Here is a 22,567-nt window from a genome sequence, read left to right on the forward strand (position 1 = left end):
AAATTTTAAATTTGAAAATTAAATTTTGAAATTTGAAATTTGAAATTTGAAATTTGAAATTTGAAATTTTGAAAATTGAAATTTGAAAATTAAATTTTGAATTTTCGAAAAAGTCAACAATATAAGATAAGGATTTGAAAAAGATTTAAATTTTGAAAAGATTTGATTTTTAAATTTGAAATTTAGATTTTGAATTTTAAATTTTGAAATTTGAATTTTGAAATTTTGAAAGTTGAAATTTGAAATTTGAAATAAGATAAGATAAAATTTTGAAAAGATATGATTTTTTTGAAAAAAATTTGAATTTTGAAATTTTTAAAACTAAGATAAGATAAAATAGAAATTTTTTAAAATAAAAATCTGAATATTTTTGAAAAAATTTCGAAATATTTGCTCAAAAATAGTTAGAGAATATATTTTTTTGATTTTTGAATTTTAAGATGAAAAAGAAAAACACACAAAAGACACACAACTTAAAATTTTTAGATCTAATGCTCCTTGTTTTCAAAAATTTTGGAGGAAAAACACCAAGGAACACCAAACTTAAAAATTTTAAGATCAAAACACAAGGAAGACTCAAGAACACCTTGAAGACTCACAAGAATAACAAGAACATGGAGATAGAACACCAAACTTAAAATTTTTAGCAAACCACAATGAAATTTTCGAAAACTAAAGGAAAATTAACAAGAGAACACCAAACTTAAAAATTGACACAAGATTTAATCAAAGAAAAATTATTTTTGAAAAAGTTTTAAAAGGAAGATAGCCAATTACCAAGAACATAAGCACAACACTCTAGCCAATTGAGCTATAAATTTAACGTGTTTTAACAAGGTATTTAATAAATAAAAAATTTTTTGAAACTAAAAATTTGAAAAAGCACGAGAAAAACAAGAAAAGACACAAAAGAAGACAAACCAAAGATCAAACAAGGAAAATAAACAAGAACAACTTGAAGATTAAGAAAGAACAATGAACACAAATTCGAAAATTTAAAAGAAAATAAAAACATGCAATTGACACCAAACTTAAAATATGAAACTAAACTCAAACAGAAAAACTTAATTATCAGTTTATAAAATTTTCAAAAAATTTAAAAAGAAAAAATAAGGATTTAAAAAAGAAATTTCAACCAAAAACAATAATAGAAGACTCTAAACCAAAAAGAAAAATTTTTCCTAATCTAAGCAACAAAATAAACCGTCAGTTGTCCAAACTCAAACAATCCCCGGCAACGGTGCCAAAAACTTGGTGCACGAAATTGTGATTCACACTTTTCACAACTCCGCACAACTAACCAGCAAGTGCACTAGGTCGTCCAAGTAATACCTTACGTGAGTAAGGGTCGATCCCACGGAGATTGTTGGCTTGAAGCAATCTATGATTACCTTGTAAATCTTAGTCAGGAGATTTATTATGATTATCAGTTTGAATTGCGAAAAATAAAAGAGCATGAAATAAATACTTGTTATGCAGTAATGGAGAATATGTTGGAGTTTTGGAGATGTTTTATCTTCTGAATCTCTGCTTTCCTACTGTCATCTTCTTCACGCACGCAAGTTTCCTCCTATGGCAAGCTGTGTGTTGGTGGGTCACCGTTGTCAATGGCTACCATCCGTCCTCTCAGTGAAAATGGTCCAGGTGCGCTGTCACCGCACGGCTAATCATCTGTCAGTTCTCGATCATGTCAGAATAGGATCCATTGATCCTTTTGCGTCTGTCACTACGCCCAACACTTGCGAGTTTAAAGCTTGTCACAGTCATTCAATCCTTGAATCATACTCGGAATACCACAGACAAGGTTTAGACTTTCTGGATTCTCAAGAATGCTGCCAATGGATTCTAGCTTATACCACGAAGATTCTGATTAAGGAATCCAAGAGATACTCATTCAATCGAAGGTAGAACGGGAGTGGTTGTCAGGCACGCGTTCATAGATTGAGAATGGTGATGAGTGTCACGGATCATCACATTCATCATATTGAAGTGCGAAGAACATCTTAGATAGAAACAAGCGTGTTTGAATAGAAAACAGAAATAATTGCATTAATTCATCGAGACACAGCAGAGCTCCTCACCCCCAACAATGGAGTTTAAAGACTCATGCCGTCAAAGAGTACAAAGTTCAGATCTAAAAATGTCATGAGGTACAAAATAATCCTCTAAAAGTTGTTTAAATAGTAAGCTAGTAATCTAGGTTTGCAGAGAATGAGTAAACTATGATAGATAGTGCAGAAATCCACTTCTGGGGCCCACTTGGTGTGTGCTGGGGCTGAGACTTAAGCTTTACACGTGCTTAGGCTGTTTCTGGAGTTAAACGCCAGGTTGTAACCTGTTTTGGGCGTTTAACTCCAACTTGTAACCTGTTTCTAGCGTTTAACGCCAGACTGCAACATGGAACTGGCGTTGAACGCCAGTTTACATCGTCTATCCTTGAGCAAAGTATGGGCTATTATATATTGCTGGAAAGCCCTGGATGTCTATATTCCAAAGCAATTGAGAGCGCGCCATTTGGACTTTTGTAGCTCCAGAAAATCTATTTTGAGTGCAGGGAGGTCAGAATCCAACAGCATCTGCAGTCCTTTTTCAGCCTGAATCAGATTTTTGCTCAGCTCCCTCAATTTCAGCCAGAAAATACCTGAAATCATAGAAAAATACACAAACTCATAGTGAAGTCCAGAAATGTGATTTTTATTTAAAAACTAATAAAAATATAATAAAAAGTGACTAAACATATTAAAAACTACCTAAAAACAATGCCAAAAAGCGTATAAATTATCTGCTCATCAGTAGGCTTCACTTTTTCTATAGATAGCCTTCTCATCATAGATAGAGGCATGAGGTTAATGCTGGAGCCCAAATCACAAAGTGCCTTATCAATGACTGTGTTACCAATGGTACAAGGCAAGTAGAAGCTCCCAGGGTCTTTGAGCTTTGGTGGGATGCCTTCTTGGATCACTACACTACACTCCTGGGTTAGGATCACTGTCTCTATCTCATTCCAGCTCCTTTTCTTGTTGATGAGATCCTTGAGGAATTTTTCATATAGAGGTATTTATTCCAGAGCTTCAGCAAGTGGAATATTAATTTCCAGCTTCTTAATCACTTCTAGAAACTTTGGGAACTATTGATATTTAAGCTCTCTGTTGAACCTTTGAGGATATGGAATGGGGGGAGTGTATGGCTTCTCCTCCTTCTTCTGTCCTTGTGATTGTTCCTCAATAGCATGCTTTCCTTTCTTTGAAGCTTGAGGTTCCTTTTTCTCCTTGAGCTTCTCTTGGTCTTGCTTTCCTTTTTCTCCTTCTTGCTTTTTGCTGCCAACATCCTTCTCCACAGGCTTCTTGTTAGTTTCTTTCTCAGCTGGCCTCTTGTCGTTTACCAAGGTTCTTTCACTCCTTAATTGGATGGCTTTGCATTCTTCCTTGGGGTTGGGAATGGTGTCACTTGGTAGTGCATTGGTTGGTCTCTCAGCCACTGTTTGCTTTGATAATTGTCCAATCTGCCTTTCTAGATTCCTCAGTGAAGCTTCATGGTTCTTGTTGGCTAGCTCTTGATATTTCATCATTTTCTCCATCAATATCTCCAAGTTGGAGATACTTTGAGATTCCTAGGGTGGTTATGGTTGATTATGGGATGTTGGTGGTGAATGGTAGTTATTTTGGTTAGTGGATGAGTTGTTGGGTGGATAGTAGTTAGGTTGAGGTTGGTTATTTTGTGGTTTTCTGTATTGATTTTGGTTAGTATTTTGATGGTTTTGATGGTTTGTGTTTCTGAAATTGTTTTGGTTTGAGTTTCTCTGCCACGGTTGCTGGTTTTGGTTCTCTCCCCATTTCAGGTTGGGGATGGTTTCTCCAGGATGAGTTGTAAGTGTCTCCATGGAAGTCATTTGGTCCAGAACCTTGATTTTGCATGTACTGCACTTGCTCTTGCTGCTGCTCCTTATAACTTTCCTCCTGATGTCCCTATACCACTGATGGTTATTTAGTTGTGTTCACTGTTGCAAGTTGTAATCCATCCATCCTCTTTGACATTGTTTCAATTTGTTGTTGGAGCTGCTGGTGCATGAGTTTGTTTTGAGCTAATATAGTATCAACTCCTTCGAGCTCAAATTCACCCTTCTTTGGAACTGCTTGCCTTTTAGAGGAGTAGAAATACTCATTGTTGGCCATCATATCTATGAGATCATGTGCCTCTTGAGCAGTTTTCATCATTTGCAAAGATCCTCCTGATGAATAATCCAAAGCTTTCCTTGAAGGTAAGGACAAGTCTTCATAGAAATTCTGCAACTCCACCCATTCACTGAACATTCCCTCTGGATACCTTCTGATTAGAGCTTTATACCTTTCCCAAGCTTCATATAATGACTATCCTTCTTGCTGTCAGAAGGTTTGCACATCAGTTTTTAGCTTGATGACTCTTTGGGGTGGATAAAATTTGGCTAGAAATTTGCTAACCAAGTCATCCCAGCTGGTAATACTCTCTTTAGGGAAGGTTTCTAACCAATGTGTGGCTTTGTCTCTCAGTGAAAATGGGAATAAAAGAAAGTTATAGATGTCAGGGTTATCTCCATTGGTTTTCACAGTATCACAGATCCTCAAAAACACAGAGAGGTGTTGGTTTGGATCTTCAGCAGCACTTCCTCCATATTGGCAATTGTTTTGAACCAGGATAATCAATTGAGGCTTGAGTTCAAAGTTATTGGCATTGACATTTGGGGTTAGGATGCTACTCCCACAATTATTTGGGTTGGGGATAGTGTAGGAAGCTAAGACTCTTCTCTGAGGTTGGCCATTGTTGTTGGCCATACCATCAGTGTGATTTGGGATATCATCCTCCATCACTTGATCCTCCCCTTCTGATTCCTCTTCACCAATAATCCCTTTTCCTCTTGCCTCTCTTCTTATCCTTCGTAGAGTTCTCTCATCAAGGTTAAAAGATGTGGACTCACCTCCTCTTCCTCCTGACATAAAACACAAAACCAGGAACCAAAAGCAACTCACTCTACTGCTAGAGTGAGGTGAATATTAGCTTAAAAAAAACTCAAACAGTTAGTGTGCTTTGTAAAAATAAAAAGAAAATGCTTAATCTAGATTATCATCCTACTTAATCATTGTCAATCTAAATCAATCCCCGGCAACGGCGCCAAAAACTTGATGAGGGAAAAACGATTCCACACAAAACTCACCGGCAAGTGTACCGGGTCGCATCAAGTAGTAATTACTCACAAGAGCGAGGTCGATCCCATAGGGATTGATGGATTGAGCAATTTTAGTTAGGTGATAAATTTAGTTATGCGAATATTTGATGATTTGAGTGATTTTGATTAACAGAAGCTAAATTGCAAGAAAATAAAAGTGCAGAAGCTAAATTTGGCAGGAAAGTAAAGTACAGAAGAGATAAATTGCAGAAACTTAAAAAGCAAGAAAGTAAAAGAGCTGAAACTTAAATTGCAAGAAAAATAAATTGCAGAAACTTAAAGTGCAAGAAATGTAAAGTGCTGAATCTAAATTGCTAATAAATGTAAATTTCTTGAAGAGTAAAAGGATTTGGGTACTGGGATTCAGAATTGAACAAGAACATGCAAGCTAAAGAGAATCAGAGAGCTCTGAGTTGAAGAAATTCAGCTCAGCAGCCAACAGAAATGTAAAATTGCTTGAAGAAACAAAACAGCAAGAAAACTTGAATCAATTATGAAATCCTAAAGAGAAATTGAAGATCGAAGAAGAGCAATGAGATTTGGAAGTAGATCTAGATCTCAATTACTCTCTTGATCAAGCAGAAAAAAATTGTAGAAGAAACTGAAATTGAAAACAGCAAAAGAAACTTAGATCCAATTCTCCAATTCCCAAAACTATATGAAAGAAAAGCAAAGATGATTCTTAGATCAGGAATCAATGGAGCTCTTCAATCTCGATTCAAAATCCCAAAACAGAAAGTAGAGTTGCAGAAGAAAGAAAATGCAGAAAGAAAACCAGATCCAATTCCCAAATCCCAAATTCAAAAACAACTGAAAATTAAAAGTGAAAACTAAGAAATGAGCTAAAGGTTCTTTACAAATTGAATTAACTCCTATTTATACACTTTCTATTTTGGTCTTCAAAGCTTGGAGTGGGCCTTTTGGTTTTTGGATTTGAAGAGAGATGGGTCCGGTTGGTTTTGGTTCAAGTGGCATGGGTCATGGTGTGTGTGGTTAGCTCCCAGGGGAGTGCTCCGTTTGGTTTTGTGAATGCTAAGTTCACTTAGCATTGTGTGCTTTGTCACGTGCCAATCCCCCTTGCTCATAGCGTTCACCCTTTGAACGCTATGTTCACTCTTTGAACGTTGGCTTTGCTCCCTTGGTTGAGAAGCACGAAGAAGTTACCAAGAGTGAACGTAGTGTTGGAACTTTTGAACGCCACCTTGGTTTGCTTCGTGCGAGCCTTCCTTCCTTGGCTTGACAATCCATGAAAAAGGTGAAGAAAGGAAGCGCTACGTTGCCTTTTCCAAACGCTGGGCCTTGCTCCTTTGTTTCCAAGCCAAGCTCCACGAGAAAGGTGAAGAAAGGGAGCGCTGCGTTGCCCATTTCGAACGCTCCTTGTGAGCTTTGATGCACCTTGCTTCCTTGGTTCCAAGAGTCACGAGAAAGTGAAAGAAAGGCAACGTAGCGTTCTCTTCTTTGAACGCTATGCCTTGATGATTGTTGCACGAGTTTGGTTCCTTTGTGAACGCCACGCTTTAATGTCATGGGCCACGCTTTTAAAAGCGTGGCCTAAGGTCCAAAGCGTGCTCCAAAACTCTTCTTTCCTTTGTTTTTTCATCATTTCATCACCTACAAGCAACCATACAACTAATCAAAGTCCCACCAAAATCACTAGATCTTTGCATCATTTATAAAATCAATTAATTCTAGCTTAAAACCTATGATTTTGTGTAAATTAAATGATGTTTGATTGATTCAACATAATCATGAAAATCCACTCCAATTACTTACTTATTGTGCAAGAAAGTGCATAAAACCTAATGAAACTAATGAAAAATGCTTATAAAACTAGCATAAGATGACTTGTCATCACCTTTTATAACCTTCCTATTCCTCATGTATTCAAAATAGTTGAAACAGATGCATCTGATTTGGGATATGGTGGTATCTTAAAACAAAAATTGCATGATAAAGAATGTATCATTGCATTTACATCCAAACAGTGGAATAGTACTCAAGAAAGCTATTCCACTAACAAAAATGAAATTTTAGCCATTGTCTTATGCATCACAAAATTTCAATCTGACTTAATAAAAAATTTTTAGTCCGAGTTGATTGCAAATCGGCTAAAGAAGTTTTACAAAATGATGTTAAAAATCTTGCATCAAAACAAATTTTTGCCAGGTGGCAAGCTATATTAAGCATTTTTGACTTTGATATTGAGCACATGAAGGGCAACTCAAACTCTCTCCCTGACTTTCTCAAACGTGAATATTTGTAGGGGGACAAGCAAGGAGACGATGCCTAAAAAGGCAACATTAGCCTCAGTAAGAGGCAGAGGCGTTTGCCTAGCCCTACCAGGGCCAATTAAAAAAATAGGGTCAAGTACCCCAACTGGGTCATCTACCCAACAACCTACCCCAATAACCCAAGAGCCAACCGAGTCATCTACTCAGGTTACAAAAAGTATAGTTGAGTCATCTACTTAACCCCCAAGTAGCCAAATGGCAAAACAAACAAAAGCAGACTATGCTTTCCTAATACAAACCCTGTTGGCCTTACAAGATTCAGGCCTTTCAAAACTTAATAAAAAATCCTGGGCTGATCTATGTGATAGCTCAGATGATGAAGAAATAGACCTGACCAAACTTATCTCACAAGTGGCAGCTCAAAAAACCATTTGTAATGACCCAAAAGGAAAAATAATCACCCAAGCAAAACCACCCCAGTCAATTCAATCCCAGCCCTTAAACACCCTTCAGTTTACACAATTATAGAGAGAAGTTAGAGAGAGAAGCTCTGAGTGTTCTCTTGTAAGCTCTTCAGCTCCTCTTCTTTTCTCTTCTTGTTTTCAATCAATTTTCTAATAAAGATTTATTCAGTTCCTCATCTTCGTGTTTTTCATATTTATCTTTCTGCATCTGCATATGTGTGTGGACTACCACCACATCTAACCTCATACTAACTTGCATATGCGTGCGGACTACCGCTGCATCTAACTTCATATTTACTTTCTTGTTCTTGCATCTATCATACTGCATTCATACTGACATTTTATTTCACGCCTTCTTCCCCTTTTCCTCCTTGATCCACTCCAGGCCATCTGTTATATATATATATATATATATATATATATATATATATATATATATACAAGCAAACTAAGAAAAATACAATATAATGAAATATCAACAAATATTCACAAGAAAGCATAACTACTAGAAACTAAAGAATAATGAAAAGTATTGAGAAAGAGAAAGTTATGCCCCAAAAATTGCAAATCCTCCCCCACGCTTAAATGTTACACGGTCTTCCGTGCATACACTCAATCCAAGGGTGAAGAACTATGAATCTCCACCTTCAGCTGGTGGGCACTGGGGCTCCGGTTGTGGTATTAAACAAACAAACAAGAATTGAGGAAGAAGTCATAGCAGTGTGGCATGATAGAAGACAATGTGTGCATTCTAAGTGTGCACGGTTTAGAACACACACATTGGCTGGATAAAATGGTAACCACAAAAGCAAAAGAAATAGCCTGTTCCTCAATCAAGTAGCCTAGGTTGCAAGTAAAGCATAAGCAAGAGTAAAGGCATAGACCAACCTAGGTAACCACAACTAAAATGAATTGAATATATGAGATATTGGGTATTGAAATTGTGCAAGTGAAAGCACAAGATGAATAGAAAATGGCACAATCAACAATAACCAATCCAACGATGAAAGGAAAACTACTTATTCATTATGACACATAATGCAATAGTCACATGCTAAGGGTACTTGTTGCAAAAAGTGATAAACTTGATAAGAATCAAGCTAAGTCACTCAAACAATTGCAAAGCATTAAAAAGAAACAAGTACCGGACATGTGACAAATTTGATATGAAAATCATGATGAACAAGTAATTTCAACTCAATTCACTTAATTCAATGCATTTACATAATTTGTCCTAGGGTGCAATCAAAACATGAATAGTCAAACCCATTAGGTACTAGTAAATTAAGGCAAAGTATAAGTGCATTAATGAAATTCAATCAAGAAGCAACCCAATCAACATTAATCAAACACTTGCAATTTATTTAATTATTAAGCAACTAAACCAAAACTAATATAATTACTAAAATGGAAATGAAATGCAAACAAAACAAAGTAGAGAAGGAAAAAGCAAGAGAAGAGAGGGGTGGAGGGGGGGTGGAAGTGCTTAGGGCACGCACACTAGGTGAAACAGGGGAGGTGTGCGCTCGCACAGGGTGTGCGAACGCTCTGTACAAAGAAGGGATTAAGAGGTGTGCGTATGCAATAGTGTGTGCGTACGCACAGAATACTCTTTTTTTTTTCAGAAAAAAGGATCATGTGTGCGTGTGCACAGAAGACTCTTTTTTTTTCAAGAAAATGAAACGTCAAAATTGCCAGCTATCTCAACCTGTGTGCGCAGGTCCGTGAGTATGCACAAGGGCAAAAAGAAGGGGGCCGGACGCACAAGGCGTGCAAACGCTCCCAGTAGAAGGGGAGCTAGCCGGTGTGCGTACGCACAGATAGGGGTGCACACACAAGACGCAAGAAAAACAGGGGAGCGCCTACGCATAAGCCGTGCAGGCGCCGCGAACAGAAGGCACAAAAGCTCGTGTGCGTATGCATAAGTGTGTACGTGCGCACAAGAAGCGAAATATAGAAGTTGCGTGCGTATGCACAATGGTGTGCGCACGCACGATACCCTGTTTTTCCAAAAAATTTTCTTCAAAATTCTAAGGTACTAAGCCTTAGTTCAACAAAAATTCAACCCCAAACACACAAATATTCAGAATTTCATGAACCACATGCAAATTACCCTAACAAATCTCAAAATTAAACTAATTCTATGCTAACTAAAATATGAAAAATGCAATAAAGTCAAATTATTAACAAAAAGAGAAGGTAAGAACAATGTTACCTTGGTGGGGTGTCTCCCACCTAGCACTTCTATTTAGAGTCCTTAAGTTGGACTTTATTGAGAAGCTCTTTGAAATCCCACCCAAGCATGTATTCTCCAAGGCCTTTGAGATTCCAAAGCTTGTGCACCCACATCTTGTTGTGAATTCCTTTCATTTCATCTATGTAACAAGCATTTGAAATTCCCAATTCCTATAACACAATAGCAAATAAACTTGATGCACGGAAACTTGTCTCTCAACAATTTTTCTTCGGCAAGTATACCGAATTGTCATCAAGTAAAAACTCACAATAGAGTGAGGTCGAATCCCACAGGGATTGATTGGTCAAGCAACTTTAATTAGAGGAATGTTCTAGTTGAGCGAAGCAGAATTTGATTTGAGATTTGCAGAAAATTAAATGGCGGGAAAGTAAATAGCAGAAAATGTAAATTGCTGGAAATAAAGAGCTGAATGTAAATGGCGGAAAGTAAATTGTAGAATCTTAAATGGAAATGGGGAAGATGCTCATAAAAGTAAATTGCAGAAATTAAAGAGAATGGGTAAGATCAGAAATGAGGAATTCATTGGGCTTAGGAGATGTTGCATTCTCCGGATCAAGTTCATTTTCATCTCTTCCTCAATCAATGCGTTCATTGATCTCCTTGGCAATCTTAAGTGATCGAATTACAATTCCTTGTAATTCAATCTCTCAAATCTTGATCAATAGCCAATTCCTTGGTCAATTTCTCATGAGAAGAGATGAAGTATGGTCACTGATTATACCACATGCATTCCCAAATCAAGTGTTGGTAGAATTATAGTCACCATATCCATCCAACCCCAATTTGGTCCAACGTGAGAAAGCATTTCTAGCATGATCTCTTCATTCCTCTTCCAAGGTTCAGAAGAGATCCAAGTATGAATAGCTTCTTTTCCAAGATAACTACCCAATTGGATGAAGATTGAAAGCTTTCTAGTAAAATCAAGAGAAAAGATAGAAGAAGAATAATGAAAACTAATATTGATCCATCAAATTACAACAGAGCTCCCTAACCCAATGAAAGGGGTTTAGTTGTTCATAACTCTTGAAATCAAGAACAAAGATGGAAAATACATTATGAAAAGTAAAACTAGAAGTGCAGAGAAAGTAAAATTATACAGAGAGTAGTTCTCCAATTTCCAACTCCCCCAAAAGCTGCTTTCTAACTCAAAACTACCCCTATATATATTACTCTTCTGATCTTCTAGTTGATTCTTTAAGTCTTGGATATGGGCTTTTGGATCTTGAGTTTAAAGCAGTTATCTTCCGCCGTGGGCTTAGCTTTACTTGTAGAGAGAAAGTGTGAAGTAGGCAGGGTCTTTAGCTCAGGACGTTAGTGGTGTTAACGTTAAGTGAGAGTGTGGGTTCGAGAACGTTAGTGACACTCACCTTTTTCACTAATGTTCCTTACCCAGGGATGATCCACGTTAACTTCAACGTTAGTGGCATCAACGTGACCACTAATGTTGCCTCTTGATCCTTCGCACACGTTATTGGGACTCACCTTTTCCAATAATGTTGAGAGTCCTCCCTCCCCATACGTTAGAGTTCACGTTAACTTAGTTAACGTGGCTCTTAACGTAGGCTTGCCAATTCTTCGAGAACGTTAGTGACACTTACCTTTGTCACTAACATTCCAAGGGGCCCCTACTTCCCACGTTAGAGTCCACGTTAACTAAGTTAACGTGGCTACTAACGTGGTAATGATAGCCATCTCCAAAGTTAGTGACAAAGGTGAGTGCCACTAACGTTGGCTCATCATCCTATCCTCAACGTTAGCTTCCACGTTAACTAAACGTGGGAGTTAACGTGGCTCATAGTGGCTCATTGTGGCTCATTCCAACGTTAGTGACAAAGGTGAGTGTCACTAACGTTGGCGATTGTTTGCTTTCTCTACGTTAACTAAGTTAACGTGGGAGTTAACGTAGCTCAAGGTGGCTTAGTCCAACGTTAGTGACAATGGTGAGTGTCACTAACGTTGGCCATTCTTTTGCTTCCCAACGTTAGAGTCCACGTTAACTAAGTTAACGTGCAAGCTAACGTGGCCAATATGAGCTTGGTCCAACGTTAGTGACAAAGGTGAGTGTCACTAACGTTGGCTCCACTTTCTTTCTTCCACATTAGAGTTCACGTTAAATTAGTTAACGTGACTCTTAACGTGGGCTATGATGGCTTCGAGGATGTTATTGGCGATTACTTTTCTCATTAACGTTGCAAGCTAGCTCCCATTCCACGTTAGTGGTCACGTTAGTTAGACTAACGTGGCTGCTAACGTGGTTCTTTCTTGCTTCCTTTGTCCTGAAATTAAGCAATAAAGTGCATCAAAGTTCTAATCCACATCATGAGACATGCATCATCCAATTTGTCATCTAATTCATGCAAAATTCCCATGAAATCATGTAAAGTGCACAATGTATGCTTAAATCAAGATGTAAGTGAAATTCCACCCAAAACTTGCTTATTTCCTAAGAAAATGCATGAAACTACCCTAAAACAGTAAAGAAAAGGTCAGTGAAACTGGCCAAAATGCCCTGGCATCACAACACCAAACTTAAAGCTTGCTTGTTCCTAAGCAAATACTGGAACAAGAGAATGATGAATGGAATGCCAAGAGGAATGAGTCATTGTTGTGGAAGTTATGTCCTTGGTTTTATGATGGTTTCATGCATAGCAACTTAGGTTCATTCCTTCACTGGCTTTCAGACCTTTATCATATCCTAGAATACTCAAGTCTCTTTCCCCTAAGGACTTACTCCCTCAAGTCTCTTTCCCCTATACATACACACCACAGGCACATGGTTTGTTATTTTCTTTCTTGAGACCTTTGTGTCTAGCACCTTTTTGGGTTACTAAGCGTTCTATAGCAAAGGTTACTCTTGATAGTGGACTTTCAGCTGATAATCCCGGGTTAGTTAACCCGAGTTACCAAGTGATAAGGCACCCCTAAGAGCTTATTCATCTAGGTAGATCCCTTACACATGAGCACCACAGACACTTCCCTCAAGATTCAAACCCTTGGTGCCTAGCCTTATTTCTTACTCCTTTTCTTTTATTCTTAACTTTCATTTTTCTTTCCCTTTTCTTTTATTTGGATCTTGTTATTTGGCTAGTCTCATGGGGTGTGTTTCAAGCATATGATTCAGGACAGATAGTTGCCTTCCCACCTTGTTGGTGAACCAACTTAGCTAATCTATTATCACACCATAAAATTAGGAACTTACTCCACAACTTGAACTCCCTTCTGGTCTTTGATAACACACATTCTCTTTTTATTTGATTAAAAAGGAGACAAGCATACAAGTAGGCAAGGTGAAGATGCAGCAGGTATCATGGACAGCACACATATGACAAAAGCAAAACAAACATTAAACTACAATGATTTAAACTAATGAGTAACTATTAATCAAGGTCCTTCGGACTTCCAATTCTTAGCATTTCAAGTATATGGAGTTAAGTAACAACACAACCTTCGGGTGATGTTTCTAGCTGTCTCCTTGTTGTCCTCATCCATAATTTTTGCTCCTTCACTTCCTTGGATGATGGTGCACCATTTCCTCATAAGGTTCCTGCAAAGTTATTGGAAGTTGCTTGTTCCCAAAGCACTTGAGAAATAGTTAGCTCGCATGTATGCTTGTGAATTTCTGAACTTAATTTGGTGTGTGAACACCAAACTTAGTTCCTTGCCTAGTAGACAGATTGCATACTTGCAGAGAGCCTCATAGGTTGTTACTAACACAAACAACTATTGACTAAAGAATAAACTCCTGCTAAGTGGTTCCCTTGATTGGTTGGAGCTAGCAGTTGGCCATTGGAGTGTAGTGTGATTCTAACTAATATCTTTGGTGGAACACCAAACTTAGAATCACACTTTCACTCTTGGATTTGTTTTGGTGTGGAACACCAAACTTAGCTCCTCGCAATATAGGGGAAACAACTTGTGATCTTTATTGAAATGACAATGAAAAAAGAAACTACCTCAAGTTGGGTTGCCTCCCAACAAAGCGCTCTTTTAGCGTCGCTAGCTCGACGATTCCTCCATTACTTGAGAAGATACTTCACTTTGGGGTTTTCTCCCATGTTGCCCATATAGTGTTTGAGCCTTTGTCCGTTCACAGTGAAAGTCCTCTCCGAACTCTCATCCATGATTTCTATGTGACCATATGGCGAGACTTTTGTGACAAGAAAGGGTCCTGACCACCTTGATTTGAGTTTTCCTAGGAACAGTCTCAATTTGGAGTTGTAGAGGAGTACTTGATGCCCCTTTGCGAAACTCCTGGGTGCCAGATGGAAGTCATGTCTCCTCTTCGCCTTTTCTTTATAAATCTTGGCATTTTCATAAGCTTCAAATCTGAATTCCTCCATCTCTTGCAGCTGCAGAATCCTCTTTACACCAGCAGCAATGCTGTCAAAATTTAGTATCTTGAGAGCCCAGAGGGCTTTGTGTTCCAGCTCCAGTGGTAAGTGACAAGCTTTCCCATACACCAGTTGATATGGGGACATCCCGAGTGGTATTTTGAATGCTGTTCTATATGCCCAAAGAGCATCATCCAGCTTCTTCGACCAATCCTTTCTTGATGCTCCTACAGTCTTTTCCAAAATCCTTTTTAGCTCTCTGTTAGATATCTCAGTCTGCCCGCTTGTTTGGGGTGGTAAGGCGTGGCAACCTTGTGTTTCACTCCGTATCATAGGAGAAGAGCTTCTAATGGTCTGTTAACAAAGTGGCTCCCTCCATCACTGATGAGTGCTCGTGGGACTCCAAACCGGCTAAAGATATTCTTCCTAAGGAAGTTCATGACCACCTTGTTATCATTTGTTGGGGTTGCAATAGCCTCCACCCACTTGAAAACGTAGTCCACTGCCATCAAAATGTACTTGTTTGAATATTAGGTTGGGAATGGTCCCATGAAATCGATTCCCCATACATCAAATAGTTCCAGTTCTAAGATGAAATTTTGTGGCATCTCATTTCTTCTGGGCAAGTTTTCAGCTCTTTGGCATTCATTGCAGTTCTTTACTAGTTCCTTGGCATCCTTGAAAAGGGTGGGCCAAAAGAATCCGCTTTGTAACACCTTGGCTGCAGTTTTGTCCCCTCCAAAATGGCCTCCATAGCACGAGCCGTGGCAATTCCACAGGACCTCTCGTCCTTCTTCTTCTGAAACACATCTTCTCAGGATTCCATCTAAACACTTCTTGAAGAGATATGGCTCATCCTAGACAAAATATTTTGCATCATTTATGAGCTTTCCTTTTTTATGTTTGTTGATCTCTGGAGGTAGAGCCCATTTGCCTTGAAGTTGGCAATGTCTACAAACTATGGTGCTTTGTGAACTGTCATCAACTGCTCATCAGGAAAGAGCTCATTTACACTTGTGTCATGTGCTCCACCTTTATCATGAGGGATTCTGGATAGGTGATCTGATACCTTGTTCTCCACTCCTTTTTTGTCTCTAATTTCAATGTTGAACTCCTGCAATAATAAGATCCACCTTATTAGTCTTGGTTTTAATTCTTGCTTGGCAAACAAATATTTAAGTGTTGTGTGATCTGTGAAAACAATCACTTTAGCACCAATGAGGTATGATCTAAACTTGTCAAATGCAAATATTATTGCTAGCAACTCCTTTTCAGTAGTGGTATAATTTCTGAGTGTCATTGAGGACTTTGCTAGCATAGTAGATCACATGGACTAAGTTATCTTTCCTCTGCCCTAACACGGCCCCAACTGCAAAATCAGATGCATCACACATCAATTCAAAAGGTAAGTTCTAATCAGGTGGGGAAATGATAGGGGTAGAGGACAGCCTCTGTTTCAAATTTTTGAATGCTAGCATGCATTTTTCATCGAAGACAAACGGTATATCAGATACAAGGAGATTGCTTAAGGACTTGGCTATCTTTGAAAAATCTTTAATAAACTTCCTGTAAAAGCCAGCATGCCCTAAAAAACTCCTAATTGCCTTGACATCACTGGATGGGGGAAGTTTTTCAATAAGTTCCACCTTAGCTCTGTCAACCTCAATGCCTTGGTTAGAAACCTTATGACCAAGGACTATTCCTTCAGTTACCATAAAGTGACATTTCTCCCAGTTCAGGACCAGATTGGTCTCTTGGCACCTTTTCAATACCAAGGCTAGGTGATTTAAGCAATTAGGAAAGGAATCTCCGAATACCGAAAAATCATCCATAAAGACTTCAATGAATTTCTCTATCATATCCGAGAAGATAGATAGCATGCAGCGTTGGAAAGTTGCAGGCGCATTACATAGCCCAAATGGCATGCGCCTGTAAGCAAACACTCCATATGGGCAAGTAAATGAGGTTTTCTCTTGGTCTCTAGGATCAACCACTATTTGGTTATATCCTGAATAACCGTCGAGAAAACAATAGTATGAGTGTCCTGCGAGTCTTTCCAACATCTGATCCATGAACGGAAGGGGAAAATGATCTTTTCGTGTAGCTTCATTTAGTTTTCTGTAGTCTATGCACATCCGCCATCCTGTGACGGTCCTGGTGGGGATTAGTTCGTTTCTCTCATTAGGAACTACAGTGATTCCTCCTATTTTCGGAGCAACATGCACGGGGCTAACCTAGGGGCTGTCTGAGATCGGGTAGATTACCCCTCCCTGCCACAACTTCATAACTTCCTTCTGTACCACTTTCTTCATGATTGGGTTCAGCCTCCTTTGGGATTGAATGGATGGTTTGGCATCATCTTCCAACAGTATTTTATGCATGCATATGGCCGAACTGATCCCTTTTAGGTCAGCGAGGGTCCATCCAATGGCATCTTTATGCCTTCGCAACACTTGGAGCAGTTCATTCTCTTGATCTTGGCTGAGGGATGAGTTTATGATCACTGGGTAGCTTTCATTCTCGCCTAAGTATGCATATTTGAGAGTGGGTGGCAGTGCTTTGAGTTCAAGTTTGGGTGCTTCTAACTTTTCATTCTCTTCCTTTGGTGCACCTTGTATATGAATCTCTGCTGTTGCAACCTCTTCACTAGACGTTGACTCCTCCTCTGTTAACCTTTCAGGTTCTTCTTCTTCAAAGCTCTCCTGCACTGCATCTTCCAGTGAGTCCAACCTCATACATTCTCCCAATTGTTCTGGTGGGTAACTCATGGCCTTAAACACATTGAATGTCATCTTTTCATTGTGTAATCTTAAGGTGAGGTCACCTTTTTGGACATCAATGACAGCTCCAGCAGTAGCTAAGAACGGTCTTCCTAGGATAATAGAGGCCTTGGCTTCCTCCTGCATGTCCAACACCACAAAGTCTGCTGGGAAGATGAAATCCCCCACCTTTACCAGCAAATCTTCCACTACACCATGGGGGAACTTGAACGATCGGTCTGCCAGTTGTAAGGCCATTTTTGTTGGCTTAGCCTCCTCGATTTTCATTTTTCTCATCATAGCTACTGACATCAGATTTATGCTGGCTCCTAAGTCACATAGAGCCTTCTCCACTGTGATTTTTCCTATAATACAAGGGATCTGGAAACTCCCAGGATCCTTTAATTTTGGGGTAGTTTATGCTAAATGATAGCACTATATTCTTCTGTTAGTATCACAGTTTTGTTGCTCTTCCAACTTCTCTTCTTAGTCATTAATTCCTTCAAGAACTTGGCATAGAGCGGCATTTTCTCTATTGCTTCAGCAAAGGGTATGTTAATCTATAATTTTTTGAAGATTTCTAAAAATCTGGAGAACTGGCTGACATCCCCCTTCTTCTTCAGTTGTTGAGGATATGGGATTTTGGGAACATATGGCTTCAGCTCTCCTTCCTTTTGATGTGAGTTGGAGGTGGAGACTTGAACTTCATCTTGTTCCTCCTTCTGTCCAACCGAATCTTTCTCTTGTGGTTGCTTGGGAGTCTCCTTCAATTCCTTTCCACTTCTGAGGGTGATAGCCTGACACTCCTCCCTTTGGTTTGAGTCTGCATCGCTGCGAGGGTTGTGGCTGGAAATTTGCTTGAATAGGTATCCAATTTGTGTCTCAAGTTTCTTGATAGCAGCATCTTGATTCTGCATATTGGACTGCACTTCTTTGCGAAATGCCTTACTGTCTTGAATCTCTTTGCATATACATTCAAGTATATTCTCAATCCTTGAGAGTCTATCTTCAGATGATGATGAGTTGAGGTTGGATGGGTGAGTTGGGTTATTTTGGTTTTGGTATGGATGTGGAGAGGTGTTGTTAGGGTGGTGTTGATATGATCTCTGTGTGGAATATTGGTGAGCTGCATGGTTGTTGGGGTTGTGACGTCTCTGATCTTGGCTTTGATCTTGTTGATTTCCCCACCCAAAGTTTGGGTGATTCCTCCAACCAGGGTTGTAGGTCTTGGAGTATGGATCATGGGTCTACCTGGGTGAATTTCCAATGTAGTTAGCTTGTTCTTGCTCATCCTCTGCCTCTGCATTCACTCCTTCTTGGGTTGCTGATGAGGTGGTGATTGCTGCTACTTGGTTCCTCTCCATCTTCTTGGTGAGGTCAGCCAGCTGCTTGGTGATAAGCTTGTTTTGGGCCAGCAGTGCATCCACATTGTTTAGCTCCATCACTCCTCTAGTGTTGCCTCTTTCAGAAGCATAGAAATAGTCATTCTCTGCTACAGTCTCAATGACATCTATGGCTTCTTCAATGGTCTTCTTCTTGTTCAGAGATCCCCCTGATGAGTGGTCTACTGCCTTCTTTGATTCATAAGAAAGACCTTCATAGAAAATGTGCAGCTGCACCCATTTGTTGAACATATCTGGTGGACACCTTCTTGTCAGGTCCTTAAACCTCTCCCATGCTTCATATAGAGTCTCACCATCTTGCTGTCTGAAGGTTTGCACCTCAGCTCTCAGCCTGTTGATCCGTTGAGGAGGATAGAATCTTGCCAAGAACTTGTTCACCACCTCTTCCCAGGTTGCTAAACTCTCATTTGGGAAGGATTCCAGCCATTTAGATGCCTTGTCCTTGAGTGAGAAAGGGAACAGAAGTAGTCTATAGGTGTCAAGATGAACACCATTAGACTTCACAGTATCACATATCCTCAGGAAGGTGGTTAGATGTTGATTGGGGTCTTCTTGGACACCTCCTCCGAATGAACAATTGTTCTGAACAAGGGTGATAAGCTGTGGCTTTAGTTCAAAGTTATTGGCATGTATGGTTGGCCTTTGGATGCTACTTCCGTAATTTCCTGGGTTTGGATTGATGTACGAACCCAGAACTCTTTTCTCTTGCCCAGCATGATTTGCTAGACCTTCTCTGCCATGGTTGTGAGCCTCTTCTTCATGATGGTTCTCCATATTCTCGTCCATATCTGGTTCAAGGTACTCCTCCTCTTCCTCAGCACCAAGTACTCTCTTTCCCCTCGCTTCCCTCCTTAATCTAAGGAAGGTCCTCTAAGGTTCAGAATCAAAGGAAGTTGAAGCCCCGCTTCTTCTCCCTGTCATACAACCAACAAGGCACAAGCAAGGAAATAGATGTAGAAAGTAATTTCTATAGAAATGCTGTTAGTGTGAGTGATGCAATATATCAAACAGTTAGTGGACTGAATTGTAAACAACTAAGAAAATGGGTAGGGGAAGGGAAGAAAATAACTGAACAGAAAGGAACTTAAATCAAACAAAAGAAAAAAAATGCTCAATCTAGTTATCCTCCAATTTAATCATTGTTGATACAAAATCAATCCCCGAAAACGGTGCCATAAACTTGATGCACGGAAACTTGTCTCTCAACAATTTTCCTTCGGCAAGTATACCGAATTTTTGTCAAGTAAAAACTCACAATAGAGTGAGGTCGAATCCCACAGGGATTGATTGGTCAAGCAACTTTAATTAGAGGAATGTTCTAGTTGAGCGAAGCAGAATTTGATTTGAGATTTGCAGAAAATTAAATGGCAGGAAAGTAAATAGCAGAAAATGTAAATTGCTGGAAATAAAGAGCTCAATGTAAATGGCGGAAAGTAAATTGTAGAATCTTAAATGGGAATGGGGAAGATGCTCATAAAAGTAAATTGTAGAAATTAAAGAGAATGGGTAAGATCAGAAATGGGGAATTCATTGGGCTTAGGAGATGTTGCATTCTCCGGATCAAGTTCATTTTCATATCTTCCTCAATCAATGCGTTCATTGATCTCCTTGGCAATCTTAAGTGATCGAATTACAATTCCTTGTAATTCAATCTCTCAAATCTTGATCAATAGCCAATTCCTTAGTCAATTGCTCATGAGAAGAGATGAAGTATGGTCACTGATTATACCACATGCATTCCCAAATCAAGTGTTGGTAGAATTATAGTCACCATATCCATCCAACCCCAATTTGGTCTAACGTGAGAAAGCATTTCTAGCATGATCTCTTCATTCCTCTTCCAAGGTTCAGAAGAGATCCAAATATGAATAGCTTCTTTTCCAAGATAACTACCCAATTGGATGAAGATTGAAAGCTTTCTAGTAAAATCAAGAGAAAAGATAGAAGAAGAATAATGAAGACTAATATTGATCCATCAAATTACAACAGAGCTCCCTAACCCAATGAAAGGGGTTTAGTTGTTCATAGCTCTGGAAATCAAAAACAAAGATGGAAAATACATTATGAAAAGTAAAACTAGAAGTGCAGAGAAAGTAAAATTATACAGAACGTAGTTCTCCAATTTCCAACTTCTCCAAAAGCTGCTTTCTAATTCAAAACTACCCCTATATACATTACTCTTCTGATCTTCTAGTTGATTCTTCAAGTCTTGGATATAGGCCTTTGGATCTTGATTTTGAAGCAGTTATCTTCCTCAGTGGGCTTAGCTTTACTTGCAGAGAGAAAGTGTGAAGTAGGCAGGGTCTTTAGCTCAGGACGTTAGTGGTATCATCGTTAAGTGAGAGTGTGGGTTCGAGAACATTAGTGACGATCACCTTTTTCACTAACGTTCCTCTCCCAGGGATGATCCACATTAACTTCAACGTTAGTGGCATCAACGTGACCACTAACGTTGCCTCTTGATCCTTCGCACACGTTATTGGGACTCACCTTTTCCAATAACGTTGAGAGTCCTCCCTCCCCTATGTTAGAGTTCACATTAACTTAGTTAACGTGGCTCTTAACGTAGGCTTGCCAATTCTTCGAGAACCTTAGTGACAATTACCTTTGTCACTAACGTTCCAAGGTGCCCCTACTTCCCACGTTAGAGTCCACGTTAACTAAGTTAACGTGGCTTCTAACGTGGTAATGATAGCCATCTCTAACGTTAGTAACAAAGGTGAGTGTCACTAACATTGGCTCATCATGCTATCCTCAACGTTAGCTTCCACATTAACTAAGTTAACGTGGTAGTTAACGTGGCTCATAGTGGCTCATTGTGGCTCATTCCAACGTTAGTTACAAAGGTGAGTGTCACTAACGTTGGCGATTGTTTGCTTTCTCTACGTTAACTTCCACGTTAACTAAGTTAACGTGGGAGTTAACGTAGCTCAAGGTGGCTTAGTCCAACGTTAGTGACAATGGTGAGTGTCACTAACGTTGGCCATTCTTTTGCTTCCCAACGTTAGAGTCCACGTTAACTAAGTTAACGTGGATGCTAACGTGGCCAATATGAGCTTGGTCCAACGTTAGTGACAAAGGTGAGTGTCACTAACGTTGGCTCCACTTTCTTTCTTCCACGTTAGAGTTCACATTAAATTAGTTAACGTGACTCTTAACGTGGGCTATGATGGCTTCGAGGACGTTATTGGCAATTACTTTTCTCATTAACGTTGCAAGCTAGCTCCCATTCCACGTTAGTGGTCACGTTAGTTAGACTAACGTGGCTGCTAACGTGGTTCTTTCTTGCTTCCTTTGTCCTGAAATCAAGCAATAAAGTGCATCAAAGTTCTAATCTACATCATGAGACATGCATCATCCAATTTGTCATCTAATTCATGCAAAATTCCCATGAAATCATGTAAAGTGCACAATGTATGCTTAAATCAAGATGTAAGTGAAATTCCACCCAAAACTTGCTTATTTCCTAAGAAAATGCATGAAACTACCCTAAAACAGTAAAGAAAAGGTCAGTGAAACTGGCCAAAATGCCCTGGCATCAAAAACTCATAATGCAATGGGTGAGAATTCATAGGATAGAAAGAAAATAAAAACAAAATATAGTAAGAACAAGCAAAATAAACTCCCAAAACTAGCAAAAATAAGCAATCAATCAAAGGTAAACTATTCACATATTCACATGTTAACATATTCACAATAGCAAAAAATAAGCAAGCAACATATGCACAATCAACCAAAAATAAGCTATTCACAATATTCACATATACACAATAGCCAACAATAAGCACACATTGCAACTCCCCGGCAATGGCACCAAAAATTCGATGAAGACCAAAAGCATAGGTTTGGATTTTCACACTAAAAATAGAATTTGTCTATTGCAAGTATGGTCCAAATCCAACAATTGATCATCAATCAAATT

At 39.0% G+C, this 22,567-nt stretch overlaps 1 non-coding gene across 1 annotated transcript; it reads left to right on the forward strand.

Moving 5' to 3' along the window:
* Positions 1 to 18,871: 18,871 nt before the first annotated feature.
* LOC148580037 (small nucleolar RNA R71) lies at positions 18,872 to 18,978 on the forward strand. The gene has a single exon (XR_015896315.1). It is a non-coding gene; the product is annotated as a small nucleolar RNA R71 (small nucleolar RNA).
* Positions 18,979 to 22,567: the final 3,589 nt, after the last annotated feature.

Source organism: Arachis ipaensis, chromosome B10 (genome assembly GCF_059453495.1).
Source record: "Arachis ipaensis isolate K30076 ecotype BB chromosome B10, ASM5945349v1, whole genome shotgun sequence".
NCBI classification, from domain to species: Eukaryota; Viridiplantae; Streptophyta; class Magnoliopsida; order Fabales; family Fabaceae; genus Arachis; species Arachis ipaensis.